Source organism: Anomalospiza imberbis, chromosome 4 (assembly GCF_031753505.1).
Source record: "Anomalospiza imberbis isolate Cuckoo-Finch-1a 21T00152 chromosome 4, ASM3175350v1, whole genome shotgun sequence".
Classification (NCBI taxonomy): Eukaryota; Metazoa; Chordata; class Aves; order Passeriformes; family Viduidae; genus Anomalospiza; species Anomalospiza imberbis.
Window position 1 is genome coordinate 36,722,433 of NC_089684.1, and position 24,391 is coordinate 36,746,823.

Here is a 24,391-nt window from a genome sequence, read left to right on the forward strand (position 1 = left end):
CATCCCAGTGTTGCTCTGTAGAGCTCACAGCCTGAGAGCTTGTCTCATCGAACTGATTATTCTGTTTTTGCTGTCTGTGTTTTTGCTGTCTTTTGCTTGGGCTACAAAAGATGAATGCCCCCTGCCTCAAGGTGCTTCCACTGGTAAAAATCTGAAAGGTGTGCCTGCATGGCACAGAGGTAACAGCAGAAGGTGTTTTGTAGAGAGAGCTCCGAGTAGTAACCCGTGTCAGAAGTACTGACCTCTACACATCCAAGCTGGAGGAGGCCAGGGTGGAGTCTCTGAACCAGCATGCCTTTTGATGATTTACAAATATGCCAGACAAATTCCTGACAATGCTGTGGAGAACATGGATGCTGTCAGAGCATTTATATCTCAAATTTCTCTCAGCTATTTCCATATGAATCAATTTTCTAACTCTGGGCAACAGCAGTGCATAATGTCATGAATATAAATATACAACATTTGCTTGATGTTGTATATTTATACATGTACACAGGAAATATAAAGAAGTTTCACCCTTTCACACAAATATATAGCCCAGTACACACATTAGTTCAAGACATCAGATGACCTTTATGTTATGCTGTAAAGGTCAAGGAAGGATAAAAAGGGAAAAAAGATGAAGAAAAATAGCTCCAAACAAACAATAGACAGATTTTGTACAACTTACTAACTGGGACTCTACTGGTCAGAATGGAAGAATTCACTGGATTAACTTCCTGGCAAATAGGTACCACCCTAAAGCTGTCATCCAGTATCTTTTTCTTTCTAATAATTCACTTTTCTTTTTTTGTAATTCATTTTCATTCCATCTCCCACTATGTCACTCTGCACATAATCATATGCGTGACCCAGCCTCTCTGAATCTGCATTTGTTTCTATAGAAGGAGTTTATGAAAGGTTGATGAGAAACTCATTAAAGCACTTGATTTAACTTTTATTCCTTAATGTTATTAAAAGACACATATTCTATCTGTCAGGTTTTTACAAAAAAAAAATAGATTTTTCAAGCTCAAAATCTCATGTTCACATATATGGAAGTAAACCAAAATAAAGTAGGTTTTATTTTTTTCATATATATGTAAGTAATATCATTGACTTCACTGTTATTGATCAATGATACATAGAAAATTCAATCATCACTAGCTGGAGGGGAGAATCAATATAAAATTATTATTATTATGTAATCTAGAAAACTGAATGACAATTTAGATTTTTAGTAAAGTTACAGTATTTTAATGAGAGCAGAATAGCATTCCAGATCGCATTGAATTAAATAATTTGTATTGCTGCTACACACTTTACTCTGTGGAACTTTTACTGAATTAAATAATTATTTTAAGCCACGGTAAGTGCTTACAAGAATCAGAGGAAAAAACCAAGACATCATAATAATCTATTATGTTGCACTAGAAAATAAGTGCCAAGTGAAAGTCTATTTAACAAAGTACACAGAATAACAAAATATTAGCATTATTTTGCATTTATAGCCTTGTAGTGAAAGTGCTGCTTCCTTAGTTAGAATACCTTTAAAATTTCAGACTGAGATAAAAGCCTCAATTGTTATGAAACCATCATAGCAGTTTCTTCTCTACTTTTGTAAAACTTTTTATGTGTCTCATGTTACGGAATGAATATTGCAGCCCAGAAGATTGCTCATCTGCTGAATAAAAAAGTAACTTCCAATGAGTTTCCTATATCAAAAAATAAATTACCTCTGAGTGGTTAGTCTTGACTGGCCAATTGGTTGAGAAGAATATGCTATTAGTCTACAACAGAAATAATAAAATAAATTAGTTCAACTACAAAACTACTTTAAATTCTAGAAGAACAGCATTTCAATGCTTTGTTGGGAGTATTTAACCATCAGGAGCTCTAGTCATGGACATTTCTTGAAAAAAAAAGAAGAGCCTTTGCCTCAGAGACTTCAAACCTGAGTTCAGGCAAAGGCATTATAAACTAAGAGACTATAAAGGAACGAAACATTGTGGCCTTTATAGTTCATCTTGAGCTACAACCTCATGAAAAAGGATTGTTAAAATTATCTGGGGTGCTCCAAAGGTGGCTAGATATTCTAGGAATGAACATCTGTAGATGTTTCCATTCTAGACACTTGAGACACTTGATTTTTATTATGGTAGACTTGCTATTCTTTTTTAATGAATGTGTCTCTGAAGCTTGATTTATCATCAAAGCTTCATATCCATCAAACTTATCCTTGGATCTGTTTCAGAGCAAATTATTGTCTAAGAGAAAAATAGAAAAGATGAGTTAAAGGGGGATGGATAGGCACTGGTCACCCAACTGCTTTCAATGCATATTCAGTCAGAGACACCTTATGTAAGCAGAGGACTGCCTAAGTGTCTGAGCACAAACATCTTCACTCCCATAAAAATAAAACTGCACAATCAGGAACCTTAGTTTTGCAAAAATATTGCTTTCCTTTGATTAGTCAGAACTGCATTGCTGGCATATTTAACATGATTCTTCATGCAGATAAATTACCATTAATTTGAAAGCATAAGAGATTTAAATTCCATGCAGGAGGCTATAGGTCAAAATTAAATATGTATTGGCCTATTTCTGCTGATTTCTTTATACTCAAATTGCTTAAGCAATTACAAGTAATCACAGGGAAAGGAAAAATAAAATAAGTGAAGTATAAAGAAGCACACTGATATAAAGAAATTGAATCCATTTCAATTACTTTTTGATGGTCATTAGTTGAAGACCTCTCTATTCTGGTAAGGGACAAAATGAAACAGACATATTAATTAGATAGACATGATGCCAGAATGGCAAAGTAGTTCACACAAATCTGATGCCAACATTGCTTTTTCTTCTGTATTAATATTGTAATTACTAAATGTAAGTTTGTGCAATTAGGGTTTTCTAATATTAATCAGATTTTACTGATATTACAATCCAGGGTGTATCACTCATGCTTTCCAGCTAATGATTCAAGAAACTTTGGATAAATACTGCAAAGGTTCTTCTGGAGATATAATATTCCAAACCAAACAACTTGAAGTATTTCCAAAAGTACCAGATAATATTTCCTGCAGCAAGTTAATCCATCTATAATCCCACCTGGATGCTAATGCATTAGGTTTGTGACTAGAAGAAATACCATTAAAAATGTGAATGTGAGAACAGAGTCAAGCTCTAATGAGATTTAGACATTGGTACTTTCCAGCTATGAAGTAAGGTGTGGCAGGCAAGAAGAAATGCAATGTATGGACCAGAGGTCATTCAGTATAATAGAGAAATCTAGGTAGGTTAATTGTGTAGCTTGATTTGTTACCCTGTTCTGTGTATATTCATGCAAACCCATCTTTTGGAGCTGTAAGTACATAGACGACTAAGTGAAACTAAAGTGGAAATGATAGGTGGGACAAGGCCTTTACCCAAGGTGCTTTGAAACCAAAGCTCAACAAAAGAATGAAAAAAGTATTTCTCAAAATACTGTAACCACAAAAAAAAAAAAAAAAAAAAAAAAAAAAACAGCACCAAGTACACATCTCAGGAGACTTTTCTAAATAGGAGTGGATCTATGAAAATAATATTTCACCTGCTGCAGTTGTGGATAGTCAAATTAAATAATTCCCAATTTCCTCAATGGGAAAATAAAAAGGAAAAAGCAGTGTCTAACTTCAGGTTCTTGCCATGATTTCTTCATTTTTTGAAAACTCACACATTTATTACAAAATATATATTTAGTGTCATCTTTTATTAATAGACTTTTCTGTGAAAGCTAGTGGAGCTGGAAAAAAGAAGCAATTTCCATAAATTTACTTCTGCTTCTTTTGAAAATAAACAAAGTAGTATTTTCTTATTGTTGCATATAGTCTTCAGTTTTGGCTACCTAATTTAATTCATAAGGTTACACAAGTTATTTTTCTCTTCAGATTGTAATAAAATGGAAAATTTATTGTTTCGCTACACAGCTTCTCTCAAAAGCTCTTAACTGTTGTGCTTAATCGATGTGTATCGAGGCTAATCTGTGTAGAGTGGAATTTCTCGTGCTTCTATCCTTTTTCTCTCTGTCACAGCTCACTGAAAACTTAATGCTGAAAAGGTGAATTGTGGGAGAGCACAGCCTCGTCCACTCTCCATCCTAAGATTTTCACACAAGCACTATGCAGAGACAGAGCGGGGAACGTGGCCTTCTCACTGCTAGTGAGAACACCTTTGTCATACCGAGGTGCTTGCTTCAAAGGGCAGTCCAGGATAGCAAACAGCAAAAGTCTAGGGAGTCTGTCTCAGTAAAGGACTGCTGGAAAGCTTAAAAGACCAAGGAGGTGTTGGAATCTGAAATGCAAGGAAAGAAATCTTACACTGTATCATGGATCCATAAGACAAAACATATAAAAACTGGGTCAAAAACATAAATGTCCTTGTCAGCAGTGTTTTATTAATCAATAACTCCTTAAAAAGTTGTATAACTAAGGGTCTTCTGAGCTTCTGAACCATGCTGTAAAGATGTGAGCCAAACTCACCCTTCCTGCCTATATAAAAGAAAAAAAAAATGAAGCCCATCATATAAAAACTCAAAGGTCCCACCTCAAATTCCTTCCAAAATTCCCCATAAGTAAATTATCACATGGAAGGACCAAAGGAGTTGACATATCTGTGATGATGCACAGTCCTCATGAATGCTTACCATTCCTGCTGTTGATTTTTATGTCCTTTACACACACATTACACGAGCACGTCTGCTCAGACACCTCCAGCTACCAGCACTTCACAGGCTTCTAAGATCTGTTCTGCTTTCTGTAAAATAAAGCCCTGAAAGCATCTGAAAAAAACAAACTGGCACTAGAGAAAGAGAAAATACTAGACATGGTGTTTGGAATGTTAAAAGACAATTACTATGGAAATGGGTGTTTTATCATCCAAGGAATTCCATTTTTCTTTTTTTTTTTGTGACATAATAAGATTGAAAATACAGAACAGCTATGATTTGTATTTACAAACAACAGGAAAGGAACAGATATTAAAGCAGCTGGCTCTTCAACCTTTGATTTCATTAAAATGGAATTTAATAATAATAATTTAATGATAAAATTTAAAATGGCAAAATTAAACTGAATGGAAATGAAAAGTACCCAAAGCACTGTAACTTTTCATTACTACATATTGCCATCACAGGGGATGAAGATTTCTGGTTTAATCCTTCTCTAAATGAATTTGATAATTTAGCAAAAAAAAAATCACAGGGAAGTAAAGGTCTGTCTTTATATTATCTGAAATAGATTTAGTTTTTATATTAAAGAAATTGCTCATATATGTCTTAGACTCAAAAAGGTACTATGATGTGCAAATTTATGTGTATAACAGAAGTCTATACACACATGTGTTCAGAATTATGCACATATTCAAATATTTTGTCCTGTAAATATTAATCCTGTGCTTTCTAGAGCCCAGTACTGAACTAAAATTATTCATATTTGTAATACTCTGCATTAAGTACATTCACCCTTCACAGTCTATGTCTATCAGCAACTTTTCTAGAAGGTAATCCCCTTAAGAATATTTAAGTAGATCTTACATGAACATTACAAAATATAAAATATTTAATATTTAAGAGGAAATCCTAACAAAATATAATTAGAGATCAGGTGCCATTTATGCAAAGGCCCATGTTATTTATTTGAACAACAGATATTCAAGGTGATTCACCTAATTGGGTCGAAAAAGTTATTTAACTATCTTAAATTAGGAATTAAATTAATACCATATTCTATATTAAAAAGACTTAATTAAATCATTAAGAGTTAACTTTTCTGAACTGATTAACAGCCCTGAAGAAGAGTTTGACAACTGAAAAATATGCTTTGGAGACAGCAAAATAGGGCATATATATATATATATATATATAATTTGATTAAGCTCAGTCCAGGGATCTAAGTACTTATGACTGCTCTGGGAATGGCACCACTATTGATAATTGTCAAACACCTACGAAATTACTAAAGTGGGCTCATTAAAACAAAATGCTTAATAAGCAATCTTGAAAATGCAGATGATGCTTCCCAAATGACATTTTCCTTCTTTCCATTCACTTTCTTCCCCCTTGGGTTTTAATATAGGCAGCCATATCACACTTGATATTAAACCCCCCCACTTTATGCAGACATACTTTTCAATAGTTCAAATTGCCTTCTTAATCTTTCCTCTATAGAATATATATTAAAAAAAAAAAAAAAAAAAAATTGAAGAAGCCATCATAATAGTCAGCAAGGAAATTTCCATTACAATCATTTAACAACAAAAATGAATCAAAGCTTTTCCTTGGTGGGGTTCAGGTAGTCTGAATATTATTATTATAAAAAAAACATACATAAGATTTTTGACCAATATTTGTTTAAAATTATGATTTTCTTTTCATACCAGATAAACCAGCTCCTTCTGAATAATATTCACCCAGTGTGGGAATATTACAAAACTAGTGGATATTAATTTACATAAATAAAAACTGCTTTAACAACCTTAATCATCAGCAACACGTGGTTAGTAGATTTGTCTGTAATATGGATAAGCTGTTGCAACCAGCACAGGTTCATTCCTAATGGGGGAAGGAAAAAAAGGGAGAGAAAAAAAAAGCTTGTGTCTTGTGTAAATAACCTCTTACAAATATGGATTTACTCAGTGGATGGCTGATGTCAAAATACTCAGACCTTCAGCTTCTGAGAATTACATAGTTTATGTAGTGATTTCACTCTGAGATTCCTCATCAAGAAAACTCCTGATGACATACACAAATTATAACAATATTATCCTCCCTATCATATCACTCTGTTTTTTCATCAAAAGATTTCACAAAATAACCCTACCTGGGCACAATTTTTGTTTCTAACAGAGGTGGCAAACTGACAGGATTCCTCTTAAAAATGGAGCCTAATTCACATTTTTATGAAATCAGTAGTCTTTCCCTTCCAGTTTTTACCAGCATACACTTCATCTGTTGGCATTAGGAGGCCAAATTAGTGCCTTTAACACTGGATCCCGTTATTCCTCAAGTGCATTTTACTGAACTTCTCAGTTAACACTGAAACAGCTTAGGGACCATCAGGATGAATATTCACAATAAATGAGCTCCTTTCTCTCATCTCCTCCCACCCTGACCAAACCTTTCCCCAAGAGGTTGACTTCTCCTGATATTTGCAAACAACATATTTGTTCCTGGAGATCAAAATGAGAAAACTACAAAACTACACTCAAAAAAACCACCAATAAAATCTAACATCCTTTTACTTCCCCCTAACCCAAAACCCAGACAAAAAGGCCATGTTGTAGAACTATTTTTTTACACAAAGTAGCAAATGCAATGTCTCCTAAACACAAAACAACTGAGAAAGAGCCCATAGTAACTGAGAGATAACATACTGCAGAAAGCTAATCACCTGCGAACAACCTGAAGACAAGATATGTTATTACACATCTGTTTTAAGCATAAAGTCCCACTATGTCCCCACTGCCCTCCTGTCTCCTCCTTGTGCCTTCATTCTCTCAGCCCTATCCAAATTACCCTCATATTCCCTTGAAATTCTTGCCGCTATACTCTCTAAAATCTAGGCTGCTGTTATTTCAAGCTAATACTTTAAGGTGAAAGTTAAGCCAGGCAGCAAAGCTACGGATGTCCAATTGACAGAAACATCATCTGTCTGCAAACCAGTGAAGAAAACATCTTTACAGAGAAGCCTTACTAAGCCCTACTTCCAAACAGCAACACAAAAGCTATCCTAGGAGCTCTAATGAAGACTGGTATCTTATAGATTTGTGACCCGTGGTTGATTGACCTTGACGTGTATTGAAGATGTAAGCTCCACATAAACCTCTCCTGAGCCTAGGACATTTATCACATTTTTACTGGATAACCAAGTAATACAGCATCTCTCTCATTTGGGCATGAAATCAATCTGCTTGTTTCAATGTGATTTTGCTTTGACACTTGAACAGACTGTCAAATATGCTCAAAACCAAGTTCCTATGACCAAAATGCATCGGAAATACCATGTGACTGCAAAAATTCTGCTTCTCTGGCAAAACAGAAAAATAGCAAAGCAAACATTGTTTCTATATCTAAAATGGTGTCTCCTCCACAGGCAAGGTCATCTTGAGTTCTTTCTGATTCTCACTACACATTTACTCCATTAAATATTCCACATCTTATTAATCCCACAAAATTCATATAATCTATCTCTTCAGCTTGATCTCTCCTCACCCCCCAACCCTGTTTTGAAGTTTAACTATATCACACTTCAAATATATACAAAATATCATAGAACCACTAAGGTCAGAAAAGTCCTCTGAGGTCAAGTCCAACCCTAATGCCAAATAATAATTCTTCCATAATTGCTACAGTCCTTAACATTTTTATAAGCTATGGAAATATTTTCTAAAATTTCATTTCAATATATGAGTCTTTTATTATGATCTTAAGGTACATAGTAAAAAAAAAAAGGAAACTATTTTGTTCTTACAATTTTTTTAATATCTAAGAAAACCTCAGGCAGCATATTCAAGAAGGCATTTAAAACCTTTAAGAAGTCTTAGATCAGCTACAATGTTGAGCAGGATCTACAAAGAAAGAAATAAAAGACAAATAGCTACTACCCTTGTGTACAATCTCTGTAATTTTAGTCCCAGCTTGATAAAGCCTGATTGGCAACTTTTTCCTCATTTTCACAAAGTACCAACTGTTGTTTAGAAAAATGAGATAAAATAAAAATGCTAACCACATCACAAGACTTTGAAACAGAAAATCAGCAAGCCTCCGTTTGTCTGAAAATAGTCATAGCACATTTCAAACTAACTACTGGAACGGGAAAACCATGTGCAGTAGGAAAACATCCAGAATTGTCAATGAATGGTGAAAGCTTGTCACAGGTTCTAAGAGAGAACTACAGGGAATGCTTTATCAGGAACAGGAGTAGCAAGTAAACACTATTGAAGCTATTTGAAGCTACCTACCCTAGTTTTTAACATAAGTGCTGAAAAATAAAAAAAAATCCCAGAGAATCTATTATCCTTCATTCAAAAAGGGCAAGGGAAATGACAGAGGATACAAATCCACATGTTGATTTTTCATGAAAGCTGGAAAAAAATAACGTCATGATGCATTTCCAGCTACTGAAACTTTTTTGTCCCCTCACAGTTGTACAGAATATTGTTTTCTGTCTCAAATTTTTTTCTTTTGTTTTCAGGTTAAAATCACTGTATCTCAGGAAGCACAGGACTGTAAATCCAGTTCTCCATGGGTGCCTAAATATGCAGTTCAGGAAAAAGTTACATATCCAGTGACAGCGACGGAAAGTACAGAATATCCCATTGCTCCCTTTACAGAGTTAGTGTAACATATGGTTATCATGGGGCTTTTCTCATCAGCTCAGACTGAGACAGAAAGTTCCAGTTAGACTCAATTTGCATGTATAATATCAGAGCAGAGTGCCTACAGATCTGTAAGCCAAAAGAAAAAAGTATGCACAACTTTAGGAAATGAAAACTTGGAGTTACAGACAGCTTTAGCTGATCTTAAGTCCCATACAGATACTAACTAATTCTCAGTAAGGCACACAGGGAATTAAACATGCAAGTCTCATCATTATCAAAGATTGCAGCTACTCAGGGTCTTTATATGCTGCAAACCTACCCTGCAGTGTTTCTAATGACATCCATTTTTGTACCGCAGGTGAAATGCTGATTACTTAATTTATTTCTTAGTCATTTGAAAGACTCCCACTGTATTTATTTAACATACCCTGCTTTTCTTCATCTGTAGATGAAGGCCACTGAAAAAATTCTCAGGGATACAACAGGACTATTGCACAACAAATGAACATCACAGTATGAATGCATTACAGGACATCAGGGTGCAACATAAAAATCTTCTCAACAGTCCATTTACACACTGTGAACTAGATTCAGTCACTGTATTTGTATATGAAAGTTCTACCTACCCCTGCAGGTCTAATGCATGCATGTTCAACAGCACACTCCAATCTTTGATTGCTTCAGCATCTAGTTTGTAATTTGTACGATACAAAAATACACCATTCAAATATTTTAGAAGCATTACATGAAGGAGAGGGGCAGAGAAATAATTCAGTACGTCAAGTTTTAATAAGTGGCTTTCCTGAACAAGGGCCAGATCCTGCACATTCTTTGTTCCTGACAGAGAAAGCAATGTCAATTTGTTACTAAAGAAAAATAAAATCTAAGTAATGCATTTAATTTATTCCTGGTTCCTGCCAACTCTTGACAGCTGCTTTCCTATTTTCTTACTAATGTTTAGAGATAAACAGCATTTTTCAAGAATACACACTGACCACAGTTTCCACAAATAGTGAATAAGTTGACCTACAGAGAGAAAGGAAAATAATGTTGGTGGTTGGATGTTGTCTCTCTTTCAATGCTGACTTACACTAAAGAGAAAGGAATTCCTTATGCATGGAATGCAGTTCTTACTGCATTCTGCTTTATGAATACAGAAGCGCAGTGCCCAAGTTAAAAATATGCAAATTTAAACTTAGGAATTTTCCATAGTACTCATCAGTACATTACCTTAAGTCCCTCGCAGATGAGACTTTCAGGGAATTTATGTAGTCTCTGGTCCTCTTTTCATTTCCTTGATTATAAACAGCTAAACTAAATGACTTGTAGCTCTGGACATCCTTTTCAAAGGCAAATCTCTTCCATCAGAAAACATTTTTTCTTAAGCATTTGCAACACAGTTCCTAACCAAAAATCTCACAGCTTCCTTGAAACAAATGGTTTTACTAATAGATGCTGTGGCACAACTCAGATACAGCAGAATACCTTCTTTTCTCCCTTTCAAAATAATTTCATCAGCTTTTTCCACCTCCACCATATCCACACCCCTGTTTATTCTATAATTAGGTGGGAAAGATCTGCTTACCTATTAAACAGCTATTTTGTAGCCTGGCATGCAGCATAGCAGAGGTTGCTTAGCAGACTTCTGTCTTTCCTGTTCTCTGATGGCTAAAAAATAACTTTGCTGGCTTTGCTAAGCAGTGTAGGACTCCTGTAAAAAAAGATGTGATCAAATGAATACCTTTCAGGGACCATTAGCCACCAAATTTCTTTTATAATTCATCTATTCTCTCATTCCAGGACTTATACCATCCTGTAAGGTACAACTGTACTTCCAATGCACTGCTTAAATGTTAATGGAATGAAATTGCTCCCATCCATATTTTAACAGGCTTAAGTACATCACCTTGTTCACTTCTGTAATGAAACTCAAGAGAAGTCTACCAGAGAAATTCAATGAAGTTAACTGAACAAATTATATAGGGTTGGCTCAGCTATTAGGGTTGGAGGTGAGTTGGTTTTTTTTTTTTTTGTTTTTTGGTTTTTTTTTTGGATGTGGATTTAAAGATGTTGTCATGTTATTATAGGTTTCTTACTTTAGTTCCTAACAGCAACAGAACATTGTGAAAAACCTATGGTTTTGAAAATTGCTTGTGCTGTGGGCTACAAGAAAGTTTTTCTCACTCTCTAAAGCCACTGTTATATGTATAAAATGTCCATTCTTTAGCTTCCAGTAAATTTAATTTGACTAGATTATTTCAGTCAAATAATGGTGAGATGCACGTGACATTTTGACATAAATTGTTCATGTTGGGCTTTCAGAGAGAAAAGAACTGAGCGACTTGGGGGTGTTGAAGACCTCATATGCTTATAAATAAATATGCAAACTCTGAGGCAGCTAAGCTAAACTCAGTCAAAACTTGGGCAAACCCCTTAATACCATCAAGCCCCTAGATACCATCAAGCACAAACAGGCATGATCTCAGCAGTAAACAATGGGTAGGAGCTTTAGCATTACTGGTTTGGTTTGAATCAGTAAATCTTCTTACTTAACAGAAGATTTACTGATTCAAACCAAACCAAACCAGTAATGCTAAAGCTTCTTAGTTTTGTCATTCCCCAAAAGAAAACTAAACTGTATTCTCAAAAAAAAACTCAAATAAGTCTACAGTCCAGAAGAGGACAACAAAGCAGGTGAAAGGGCTGGAAGGAATGCCCTATGAGGAACAGCTGAGTAGGTTTCTCTAATCTGGAGAAAAAAGTCTGACAGGAGACCTCGTTCCTTCTTGCTGCTTCCTGAGAAGGGAACATGGAGAGGGAATTACTGAACTCTTCTCTCTGGTACCCACAAGGGAAGAGTTCTAAGCTGTGTCAGGGGAAAGTTAGACAGCACATTAGGAAGCATTCCTTTAGTGAGAGTGTGATCAGACACTGGAAGAGGATCTACAGAGATGGTCCATGCCCCAAGCCCGTCAGTGTTCAAGAAGCATTTGGACAACATGCCCTCAGCATGTTTCAACTTTTGTCCAACCCTGAAACGGACAGGCAGTTGAACTGGATGATAATTTCTGTCCCTTCCAAAGGAAATATTCTACTCTGTTCTACAGATACATTAATTAATAAATAAATAAAGACAGGATTCCATGATTTTGCTGTGTAACAGCATAACACTAGAGGTGAGGGTGGGCCAGGGAATTCTTTCTTCGATATTGCAATTTTCTGAACCACCTTATTTCATCAGTTTGATTACCTTCCTCCTGGTCCTCACTCTCTCATGTGCTAAGCCAAGTAATCTCCTGCCTCAGTGGGAATGGAATGCAAACAATTAGCTGCCCACATGGACAAAGGCCATTTGAGAAGTGGTTTTGAACCACTGCCATTGCATGCAGGAAAAGACAACATAGAATGGACATGCTCTACTTCTACAAGAAGAGTCACTGGACGTTGCATCAAATGTGGAGTAGTTTCAGAGGAAATGCCAATTAAATAGATTAGGTGATTATAGTCTGTGAAACAAGAGATGAGCCAAGAGCATCAAAATCCACATTTAGAAGAAAGAAAATGATACAGAACTTCCACTCAAGTAAGATGGTATGTAACCAAAAACAACAACAGTAAGTGGTCACCTGGACAAAACAATCCAGAACATGAAAAAGAGAGGAGTAAAGATTTTACAAAATCAAGTTGTTGTCCAAATGAGACAACAGTCTGCTCAACTTTCCTGTACAACAGCCTAGTGCGTTTTAAACACTGTATAGCACAAGGGAAAAAAAAAACAATGGAGATTGTGCTGACATACAGATCAAATCATCTATGTTCTTTGGGGCATACATAACTGCTGCTGGAGCTGATGAAGAATGTAACAAAGAGATGAAAATAGTGCAATAACCATGATAACAAAAAATAACAATGCTTCATACAGTCAAGGCAAGAAAATATATAATGGATTTTTAGACACAGTATTCAGCTGAATTATTTGCTCGTTCTTTATAGAATTACTTCTTTATTCAGTACCAAAAACCTGTTTCTCTCCAAGGTCCAAAGAATGCCTATAATATATATATAGTGAGGGACAAATAGTAAAGGATCTATATTAAAAAAAAAAAAAAAAAGTGCTAGGGTATTGGTTTTTATTGGCTGAGAAATATATCTTGAAATACTGAAGAAGGCCTTTTAAGAAGAGCTTGAGTAACACACAAACATATTGACAGAAATCATTAAAAATATACCAAAGACAGGATAGGCTTCAAGAAAAATATTAACTTCAAGTAGTCTCGGCCCATAAAAACAGAGGACAAAAAAAATCTTTAAAGTGTAATGTATTACTTTGGAATATTTTCCCATAAGAAACTGTGGAATTCATTTTGCAGATGTTTTGTCCTTATTTAGTTACTTTGTTCTGCAGAAGAAGGAATAACTCTTCACACAGAAGTCCATATCATGAACTTTGCTGCAATTTAAGCACTGACCAGGTGCACACATGTAAACAAACATACCACAGCCTAAGATTTTTAAACGCAAGTATTTATGTTTACTTGTCTGCAGAGAGACAAGTCTGAGCAATGATCTCCTTAGAGGTTTTTGAGTCATTGAGAGACTCTTTGATAATGAGTACTTTGAAAATAAAGGGAGCAAAATTTACATTTACAGTGTTGTTTCCTCAAGTCAAACACACTCCTCCACACACAACTTGAAGCACTTTAATTGTTGACCTCAGTTCAGCTACTCTAAAGTCACAGAGCTGAAAGGGGGAAAATAAGCAGCATTTCTTGAGATTTTGACAAATTTTCACCTAGGGTGTTTGGGTCAGACTTCTAAAGACACTTAGCTATCTAATGTCCATTACTTTCAAAGTGAGGAAAATATATAAACAACTTTCATAGTCTGGCCTTTTATGTATACCAGGAAACCAGGGTTTTCTTGCTTTGTGCTTTTTAAACAAGTTTTACTTCTAAACAAGTTTCACAGTTTATTTCCAAAATTTTTTATCTTCAGTCAAAAAGCTTTTAGATTTTGCACTTTTTGCTCTAAGGTGTTTAAAGCAACAAAGAATGCTTTTTTCCCCCCTCTTAAGCTGCAGAGTGCAAAGAAAAAATGAGAGATGTCCAAGGTCGTTATAAGTATGTTGACTAACAACAAATGAGAAAATAGGAAAAATATGTGTCACAGATTTAAAATCTATATTAAAATTACAGATAAAGTAAATAAACATTAAGATACAAAAAGAGCAGGTGTCATACCAAAACACTTTCAATTTTATATATAGTACACTAATGGGCTACATAAACTATATTTAATAATTTATCCATCCAAATGCAATGGCATATTCCTCATGGCTATTTTTGAATTAGAACTGAATGTCCTAAAGGGAGACGCATGGCAGGATTTCCAGGAGAAACTTGGAACATCACAGACCTCCCTCTAAAATACTTAGAACAATCTTTTCTTTTTCTCTCTCTTTACATTTGAACTTTTCGCTACTCAATTTTTATTGATAAAAACCTTTCTGCCTGTTAATGGTCCAGCAGAGTAAGTACACTAAATATGCACTAGTGACCCTGAAGATGCTGTCATTGTCTTCCTCTGTGAGACAGATAATATTAAATCTCTCATACACAGGTAAAAAGCCTAAATTCCCAGCTCCCAGGTTGTTGGCATCACATTTGGATATTTTTTCTAGTTTTTATCTAAATAACATTTTGTTGTTCAACAGGTAACATTCATATACAACTCAAAAGGAAAATATATCTGCATCTATTAAAAACATTCTATAAATATTGGAATAGCACATTTAGATGAAATTTCAAAGCCTGATTTGAACAGTTTAACTTAACTCTAATGATATCTGTTGCCTTCTGTTAACTACTAAATGTTTTTTCGGTCACTCTTACCCACAATATTTAAAAGATAAAACTTTATGATTATCCATCATGGAAATGCTGTACTCTTTTAGGCATTGTCCACCACCAAAACCATTTTAAACTACAAGTCTATTTGCTCAAAAAAATATTTCAAATACTTTTGAAAATGAAAAGTATACCAAATTCAGGAAAACCTTCCTCAGTATTTATTTTCCACATAACCAAATATTTCCATAAACTTTTCTCTGAAACCAAACAAATTCTAAGGAAAATGAACAAGAAATCACTTAACAAAACTGAAAGTAGAGAGGTTTACAGAAGTACACCAGTTCATTTCTTGACATGTGCTTGAATAAGAAAGCACTAGTGTTTTTGTAATCGTAGGCACAGCCTAAATCAAGTATACAAGCTCCATTTTCTGGACTTGATCCTCTCCTCCAAACATATTTTAGTAATCTTTTATATCTTTATATTCTGCTTTGATTAAAGGGGCCACAACACAGATTTACCTGACCAACCAGCTACAGGATCTTGAGCAGATTGTTGGTTTTCTTCTGATTTTAAGTCTACATAGTGAGATAGAGTTGTGATCCTACCTTAGCAAACTGGCAAAGAAATTTCAGATCAAAATTATGAATGGAATAAATTTGCTTATCTTCTGGTTTTATAAGTAATTTTCAGAACTTAACAGATAGCTAAACATCTGCAGAAAAGAGTGTAAATGGGATTGTCCCTATCTAGAGATGCATGTTATTAGCTGCATGGTGTGCACAGAAGCATCAATTAAAACTACAGAGAACACATATAACATATCTGACTTCTTCAGTTTTTACACTTATCCTACAATAGATGAGCTGCACCCATAATTCTATGTAGCATATATAAAGAAATATACACTCAGCAGAAACGTTTAGACATGTTCTAGCTACAACAACACATTCTTTACCATTACACCTTTAGGCATTCATCAGTGTCTGTTCCCCCATGAACATTTAACTTAGCCTCATATCTGTCAATGTAGCTTCAAAATACAGTTCACCCATTGTTGCAGCACACATCCCAGTTGAGACAGTCACAACACACAGAACATCACCATACCATTTCAGACCACTTCAACCCACACAAAGTAGCAGCACCACACCACTTCAGAAGGCTTCAAAGCACCTGCCATTCTTTAGCCCAACCCTTTATACCCCTCATGTTGATGCATTGCACCTGTGTGCCCTCTGTTCCCTTTGGAGATTGGTCAGTGCACCTGGGCACTCCATGGCTCATTGCTGTCAATGCTGCTCACCTGCTGTCGTGGTTTGACATGGAAGTGATTTTTTCAGGGTGTTGGGTCAAACCAATCAGTGGTCAAGTTTGTATATTGGCACCTGAAGTGACCACTGAAGATAGGGATACACCTCTGAGAACACAGGGGGTTAAAAGCAAGAACTCCCAGGAGCTTGCTCTCTTTGGTTCCAGTCAGGGTGCTGTGCAGACCTTCCCTGCCCAGCCATGGGGCTGGATGGGGGAGGGGAAGCCATGAGGGCTGGTCAAGGTGAGCTGAGGGGTAGAAGGACTGGAACCAAGCCAGCTCCTGTGGACGGAAGGCTGGAGAGAAGCGGAGATGTCTTTGTCATTCCCTCCCCCCAGAGGGAAGAGATAGAGAGTCCGGACGGCACCTGTAACTTTGCCGGCGCGGAGGAGAAGGGGGGGAGGAAGGCGCCCAGCCTTGGCCTTGGGAATTGGCTGCTGGGCAGAGATATCAGCCGTCCAGGGAGTCTGAGCTTTTAACCCTTTTCTGAGAAATGAAGGCTTTGTAAAATATTACTCCTCCTTGATTTGAAGTAGAAGAGAGACAGTCTGGAATCCGAGATGATGGAAGAAGAAATTCTCGAGTTGGAAGGAGATGATGGAGTGGCTTGTGGCTGGACTTCTCTTGTTAGCCATAGACTGAACCAAATTCTCCTAACAGAAGCTGCACTTAGGGTGGTGCGTTGGTGTGCCAGGAGACCTGTTTCAGTGATTACCAGCAGAGGAGTAGAGAGAACAGAGGAGAGTTGGAGAAGGTGTGGAGAAGCCCTCTATCTTCAAGGAAGAAGAAGAGGAGAAGAGGACCTCTGTTCTTGGACCCTCAGCCCCAGGGGAAAATGGGGGGGGACTGTAGTCCCAAGATGAGAAACTGAACTGTTGTCTCTTTTGGTCCATGGCAAAGCATCCTTAAAGGAGCCCTATGAGCAGTCTGTCCATGCACGGTGGTGAGAGCACTGTGACATGGAAAGGAGAGTGTCACTATGGCAGATTTTCTCCGGGCGGTTGCCACGTGTGACATGGAAACACAAGGGTGGCAATTGTGTTTCCTGGGGGGAGTCTGTGGCACAGGAGAGCCTCCTGTCTCCCTTGAAAGACTGAGTATTTAAATATCTGAAGGGTGGCAACTTGATCAGGATCCTGGGTGGTGTCTCACTGTTGAGTTTGTTTAGAAATTAGGTGGGAGGAGGAGGGCTGTTTTGGAAAGTCTTCATCCAGGATTTAGTGTTTGTAGTTTTTATAGTAGAAGTCGTTTAATAATGTTCTTTCCTTTGTTACTAAGTTTGGGCCTGCTCTGCTCTGTTCCTGATCACATCTCACAGCAATTATTTAAAAAGGTGCATTTTCATGTAGGCGCTGGCATGGTGCCAGTGTCAAACCATGACACCTGCTTCTCACAGCTGTGCCCACTGGGGATGAGGCTCTGCCACAGCCCCATCCCAATCACCACGAACTGCATGCCTATAATTCCCCTTTTTATTTTCTATGTCTATTATTTCTCTATAAGGCCCTTGCAGAAGAAATAGTGAACATGGTAGAACTATCTCTTTTGTAGGTTCCACTAACCCTGGAATGCATCCGTGTACTGACCCTGATTCACTCTCCAAACTTATAAACCATTAAAATCTTTATACTTACATTTATAGAATATTGACAATATCAATAGCAACATACAAGGATAAGCCAAAGGCCAAACAACAAGGATATCAACAAAATCAACAGCTATACAGTATCCCACACAAGATCCAGGAGTAAAAGTCAGGGAGACCCCCTACTTGCTTTGCCACTTCACTTGAAACTTTTTGACACACAGAAAACTCACCTCAGAACAACCCACTTAGGTGAATCTCAGTTTCCTATGTTAATTTTCCAATTTAATTTCCTTTATCTCCCTAAGATAAAAAAATTCCAATGTATGGAAATTTAACCATACTTTAAGCAAATCAATAAAGGATAAAAAAATATATCTTTGCCAGTAGGAATAAGCTGAAGTTCTATTAATGCATTTTTTCAGACCTGTAAGTTCTATTGTAGCCATTAGTCCATGTTGTCTCACATTGTGGCAGTAATTTCCAGCTGGATAACCTAAGCTAATGATGACTTTGAATGACTACAACTAAATAGCTTAAGAATTATTTAACTAATAAAACTGACACTCATAAAATTAATTTAATTAGAACAAAAAAAAAAGTTTTAAATTATCTAAAGTAATACTAATTTATTACTATCAGCATCTCAGTTATTCCAAGGAAAAAATTAATAATAAAAGCCATGAGTGCTCCAAGAACCCTGCAAGTTTATGCTGGCAACGTTTCACTATTTGTATTTGTTTGTTTTTGTTTTGCAGTAATGATCTTGAATAAAATTTAAAACTTCAATCTGTGCAAGCTATAATTGAATGAGAATTAATTTAGACAAGTTAAGCTCCTTCAGTTTAATTTTTAAAGTTCCATCTTGCTTTGTAACTGCTATAGGCTTAAGCAGAAGAAACATACCTTTCTTCTGTGGGACTAACCTGTTAAAATAACGATACATTATGTTGTATTAGTTTTCATTTAAGCTCTTTGTATTAATGCATTCATAAACACAAAGGTAAACAGAACAGCAATGCAGTGAAGAATGGCTTATATGGAGAGGCCAGGGCAATGTGCAGGAACAGTCTGGTACATTTATTTTCAGGAGCTAATATTGTTTATACAAAAAACCTGAGATCCTTATAGAACAGTATCTTTCAAGAAAAATAAACTCAGGATACCTTTTAATGTTGAAAAACATTTCACAATTTCAGATGAGGCGGCTGAGCCCCGTGGTATTATCCTCTCTGTTGTTTAGGTAAGCCACTGTGGAATCAATTATTACTTACAAACTTCATTCAAAAATCTTTGTGTTAGCTGTGATAAGATCCTTGTTTCTTCCTACAGTAGACAGCTTCTGCTTCACCGTGCTGGGAGAGAAGGCAGCACAGCACAACCTTCACAAAGCTCCCATTGCAAAAACGCTTTGAGGAGCAGGACTCACACTCCTGCATTTTCTCCCCGGGATTTCCTCCAGTGAGACCAAGAAACCCAAATTCAAGAAGGGTTTTGGAAGGAGAACTCATTCTCCACCACATGGCAAGCAACCATACTAAAAGCTGCTAGACAGATGTTGATCCAAAGGGCAAGCAAATAAACAGCAGCCAAGTGGCTGAATGGTAAAATACTTATGGCCTAGGAAACTACCACCTTCAAAATACATTTTCTTCAGAACTAGGGAGGCGGAAGGGGGAAAGACACATACACAAAAAGAAACAGTGCGAACCCTAAATATTAAATATATTTTCATAAGAGTCATGAGAGAAGCAAAACAAACCAGAACGTTTAAAACACTTAACATGGCAGGATTTTGTCTGTAAAATCAGAATGGAAAGAGCGCCACTTCATTTCTGAACTCATTTGTTCCTGTCCTGCCTTCAGGTGGGGTATATTTCTTCTTGGTATCTCTTACAGTGTCATGTTTTGGATTCAGAATTAAAATGTGTTTGTATTACACCAATGTTTTGGGGTCTGTGCTAAGGTGTGTTTATCCTAAGTCAAGGAATTCTTCTTTTCTCGTGCCATGCTCTGCCACTGAGGAGATGTGCAAAAAGAAAATCAAGAACAAAACCAAAAAAGTTTGAGAGAGTATAGCTGGGACAGGTGACCCAAACTGACCAACAGGGTATTCCCCTCCAGAGAGCACCATGCCATTTATATAAACGGGCTGTTACCTGGAAGAGAGGCCAGTCTGGGCTGAGGAAGTGAGGTCTGGCTCCAGTTAACAGTCAGTGAGTGATTGCATTGTGATTCACTTGTTTTTTTGGGGTTTTTTTCCCTTTTTATTATCATTACTATTATTATTATTACCATTATTATTGTAATTTACTTTATTTTCAATTATTAAACTGTTCATATCTCAACATACAAATTTTACTTCAATTCTACTCCCACTTCCATGGGGGTGGAAGGGAAGAAAGGGGGAGTTGAGTGAGCATCTGTGTGGTGTTTCATCTCCAGCTGGGTTTAAAAGCATGACAGGCACTTATCACCATTCACAAGAAATTGTGATAGGCAGCCATAGCCACACTATACATTATTGCTATTGGCATATCACAGTGAGACTGCAACAGTTCAGACATCTGATTTATCCTCCTTATCGTGCTCTTGATAACCTTAAAACATTTTATTAAGCTGTTAGAGAAAAAATATTAGAGAAATATGAATTTACAACAAAAAATTCCTACATGTTTACACTTCATTCAGACTTCTAATATTTACATTGTAAAAGTACCTGATTTTAACTACATTACAGTGGAAAGTGGAGATTGTGTAAACATTCTACATACTCTGTATAAGTGTATTTCCCCACCTGATTTTTTCTATTCTGCCTCCCTGAAGACAGCATGCATTTGCATCAACAGCAAAATCCTTCCTTTGCACTTTCTTATAAAAAGTTCTCACCTAAACAAGTCTGAAATTTGTGTAAAGACTAGCACTAGCTCTGGCACTGTCACTTGGCTGTGAGCTCAAGCCTCGGACTCCGAATCCTTCTGCTTTCAGAAAATCTGCTGCTCTTCACTCCAAAGAAACCATTTTCTCCAGCTAATCTTGACAGAAATCACAGAAGCATTAAAAGCACTCAGCAGCATTAACCTAAGGAATGCATGGAGCTCTTTCGTAAGTATGAGGTAGTGTGAACACTTCTGAGCTGTGAAAACATGGAATTGTCAGGACACATCTACCTGTCTGTAACATCCGGCAAGCTGTTATACTTTATCCCCTTGCAACAGAGGAAGTGTTGCAAGTAAAGATCAGAAGACCAGGGGGACTGGACACTGTAAAAGAGGCAGTGAAATTAAAATTTAGAAAATCCACAGAGTCAGAACAGTTTGTGTGATCAAACCAAGGTCAAAAGATACCAGCTCCCTCGTGGCTTGGTCAAGCCCTCTGAGGATATATGGCATGGGATTGTCATCCTCCCTCAGGCAAATCTGTGTAGCGCCTATGCAAGGCTGAATGGGCATGCAGTGCAGTGCATTCAGCAGTCAATCAAAAATTTCTCATGAAGCCATAATGAAGAAATCTGATTTCAGAAAATTAGCATTTCCAAAGGAAAACTTAATAATGCCTTAAAAAAATCGATTCAACTGCAGAGAATGAATGGAAAAAGTGGTGAACTGCAAGAAGCAATGAGAATTACTAGTTTCCAATCTGTCAACACAGCAAAGGTGACTGAATTACAATATACATTAGCAAGACAGGGGAAATTCTTACTCAGTAAATATAGATTTTAGATATATCCAGATAGATATATACAGCACATAGTTTATTTCCTTCTCTTACTCTGTGTACACATATTTTTCAGAGATAAACCTGAATGTTTTTTTATACAGAAAGAGTTTCCAGATGCTGTAAACTACTATGGGAATTCACCTTACATAAACCAACATAAAAGATGGTTTCATGGTTCATGCAAATTTTCATGTCATGCCTTTCAACTCTGAGTCATGCATTTTCACATTTTATCCTCTTGGAGTTTTTAATGCTCACTTATCAGCCATGAATGCAGAAATCATGGAAACAGGCTCTTACAAATAGGTCCTGTGAGCAGAAAAACTTCCTTGTGATTTGGGAGAGTCAGAGGTGTGGTCTTTTCCCCCAAAGTACTTTCTGCATAATTATCTATTAGTTATAAACTGCAAAATATTTTAGACCTTCTGAAAGAGGAAACTGCATTAGACAGTTCACTAATCCAATCACTAAATCTTCTCTAGACAATCAGTCCAGTTCAAAATAAATAAAAAAACCAAAAAAAAAACCAGGAACAGGAATAGGAGTGGACTTTCTCATAAACAAGCCTTCCCTCACAATCACATGAGATAAATATATGAAAAAAGGATTACATACGTGGTATGTCACACACAGGAAAGGATGTCATCAAAGTGTACAAATGAATGAGCACTGGCACAGGTTGTCCAGAAAAGGTGTGGAGTCTCCATCCATGCAGATACTCAAAGGCCATAAAGGAAATGGTTCTGAGCAATTATTTCAGGGTGACCCTGCTTGAGCAGGAGGGTGGGATCAGATGACTTCTAGAGGTCCCTTGTAACCTCAGCCATTCTTTGATTCTGTATCAATCACAAAATCATTCATGCATGCATCTCAAAGTACCATAGGAACTGTTTTTTAGGGGAAAGCAAATGAAAGTAAGGTGACATTGAAGGAAGACTTCCCTCTGAAACACCACGGAATGCACAAACATACATATCTTTAATCAGTAATAAAATCCAAGTGCTTGGACAATGTGACTTGGACAATTAGGTAGAGCATTTGCTGACAGTGTGCATTAATCAAACATTTTTTTAAATAGTTAATCAAATACTATGTACACCTGGCTATTAATTTTCCAAAGGTTCTTAAATCATGTCTTATTACCCTGTTTATAGTCCTTCAAAAGTCAGTGAGTGGTGAGCAGTTAATTCCCACAGCAGCAATGTATACAGACACCCTAATGCAGGATCACTGTGTTAGTTAAGCCTGTAAAGCAGTCTCATGTGTCATTTACAGACTCTTCATAATGCCAGGTGTTTATTAGCACCTAACAACTCTAACCATCCTTAGATTCTTGAATTAAAGTTTGAGAGAATATTTAATGGTTATTTTTGCCATGAAAATGCTCAGGAGATAGACTGAAAGATGATTAAACACATACAAAATAATTTCCAGATATTTAAGGAGAAAAGCTCAGGGAAACTTTAAAAAGCAGATAGATTCACCAATTTTGATGTTTTGGCAAACACAGGTGACAGGGAGGGTCATCAGGCAACACACTTTAAACATTCAAGTTCTAAGTACATACTTTTTTATACATATACGCAGAGTAAAAATTTATATATATATATATATACTACATAGTATAACACACTCAAGCAAATGTTTATCTCTACACTTGGTCTAAGAGTCAACTTGGTTATGTTTTAAATATAAAGCTATAAAAATATTTTTTCTAATTACTATTTTTTATATACTGCTGTATTTTTTTTTGTGATGCCCTCCTGATAGCGGACTTGAATTTGGCCACACTGAAGCAGAACAGGTGACTTATGGTATGATCAAGTAATCAATTTACAAGACTGGCCCATAGAGTATTTTTCTGAAATAACTATATATATTTAAAAAAAATAATTTCTAAAACTGTAAGTTTTCTCTTTTTTAATATTTAAAAGTATATATAATTTAAAGTTATAATATATTTTATTTACATCTATACATTTTGTAAATATATATCAAGAGTAATCCACTGGTACATTAAGCAACAGAAATTCTCCCTGTTTACTATCAGTTATCCAGTACCAGATGTACTTTGAACTGACAGTGGGGCTGAAAAACCTCCTCTCAGCATTAAAAAAGGCAAAGCTGTATAAATTAAAGTTTAACTGATTAAAAAACCCAAATCTTCAGGGCTACTTGTATGACTTTGTGGAGCACTGCTGGAATTTAAGATTTGTTCAAAAATGTACAAAAAGGATTCATTGGCAAACAGGAATTTAATCATTTCGATTTGGCTTTGGGTATACAAATGATGAATTCCTTGTTTTAGTCAGGAATGTGAGGGCACATTTTTTCCAATAGAAAATAAAGATTTGTTGAAACCTATTATTTTTTAAAGATATTGAAAATTATTAAAAAGCAGAAAATTTTCATTTTCAGTTGAAACATAAAATTTGTTGTTAAAAAGACTATTAAATTACATTTGTAGCAACAGAAAGAACAACTTTTTAATTAAATGCAGAAAAAATAAATTCTACTCTAAAATAATTAAACAGTCTATTTATGATATATTGAATTTCTGTATGACATAGTAACTTCATTTTGTAT

The 24,391-nt window shown here is 36.1% G+C and overlaps 1 long non-coding RNA gene across 5 annotated transcripts in view; it reads right to left on the reverse strand.

Annotated features, from left to right (window-relative positions):
- Positions 1 to 1,017: 1,017 nt before the first annotated feature.
- The window catches only part of LOC137472614 (uncharacterized), a 119,102-nt gene continuing 95,728 nt past the window's right edge, over positions 1,018 to 24,391 (reverse strand). For 3 of the 5 annotated variants that reach the window (XR_010998298.1, XR_010998299.1, XR_010998302.1), the window contains exons 2-4: positions 10,925 to 11,050; positions 9,118 to 9,270; positions 1,018 to 1,772 (exon numbers count right to left, since the gene is read on the reverse strand). This is a non-coding gene — a long non-coding RNA (uncharacterized lncRNA). Of the gene's footprint in view, positions 1,773 to 9,117; positions 9,271 to 10,924; positions 11,051 to 16,341; positions 16,359 to 24,391 lie in introns of those variants that run through there. The other 2 variants (XR_010998301.1, XR_010998300.1) reach the window with 2 other exon arrangements.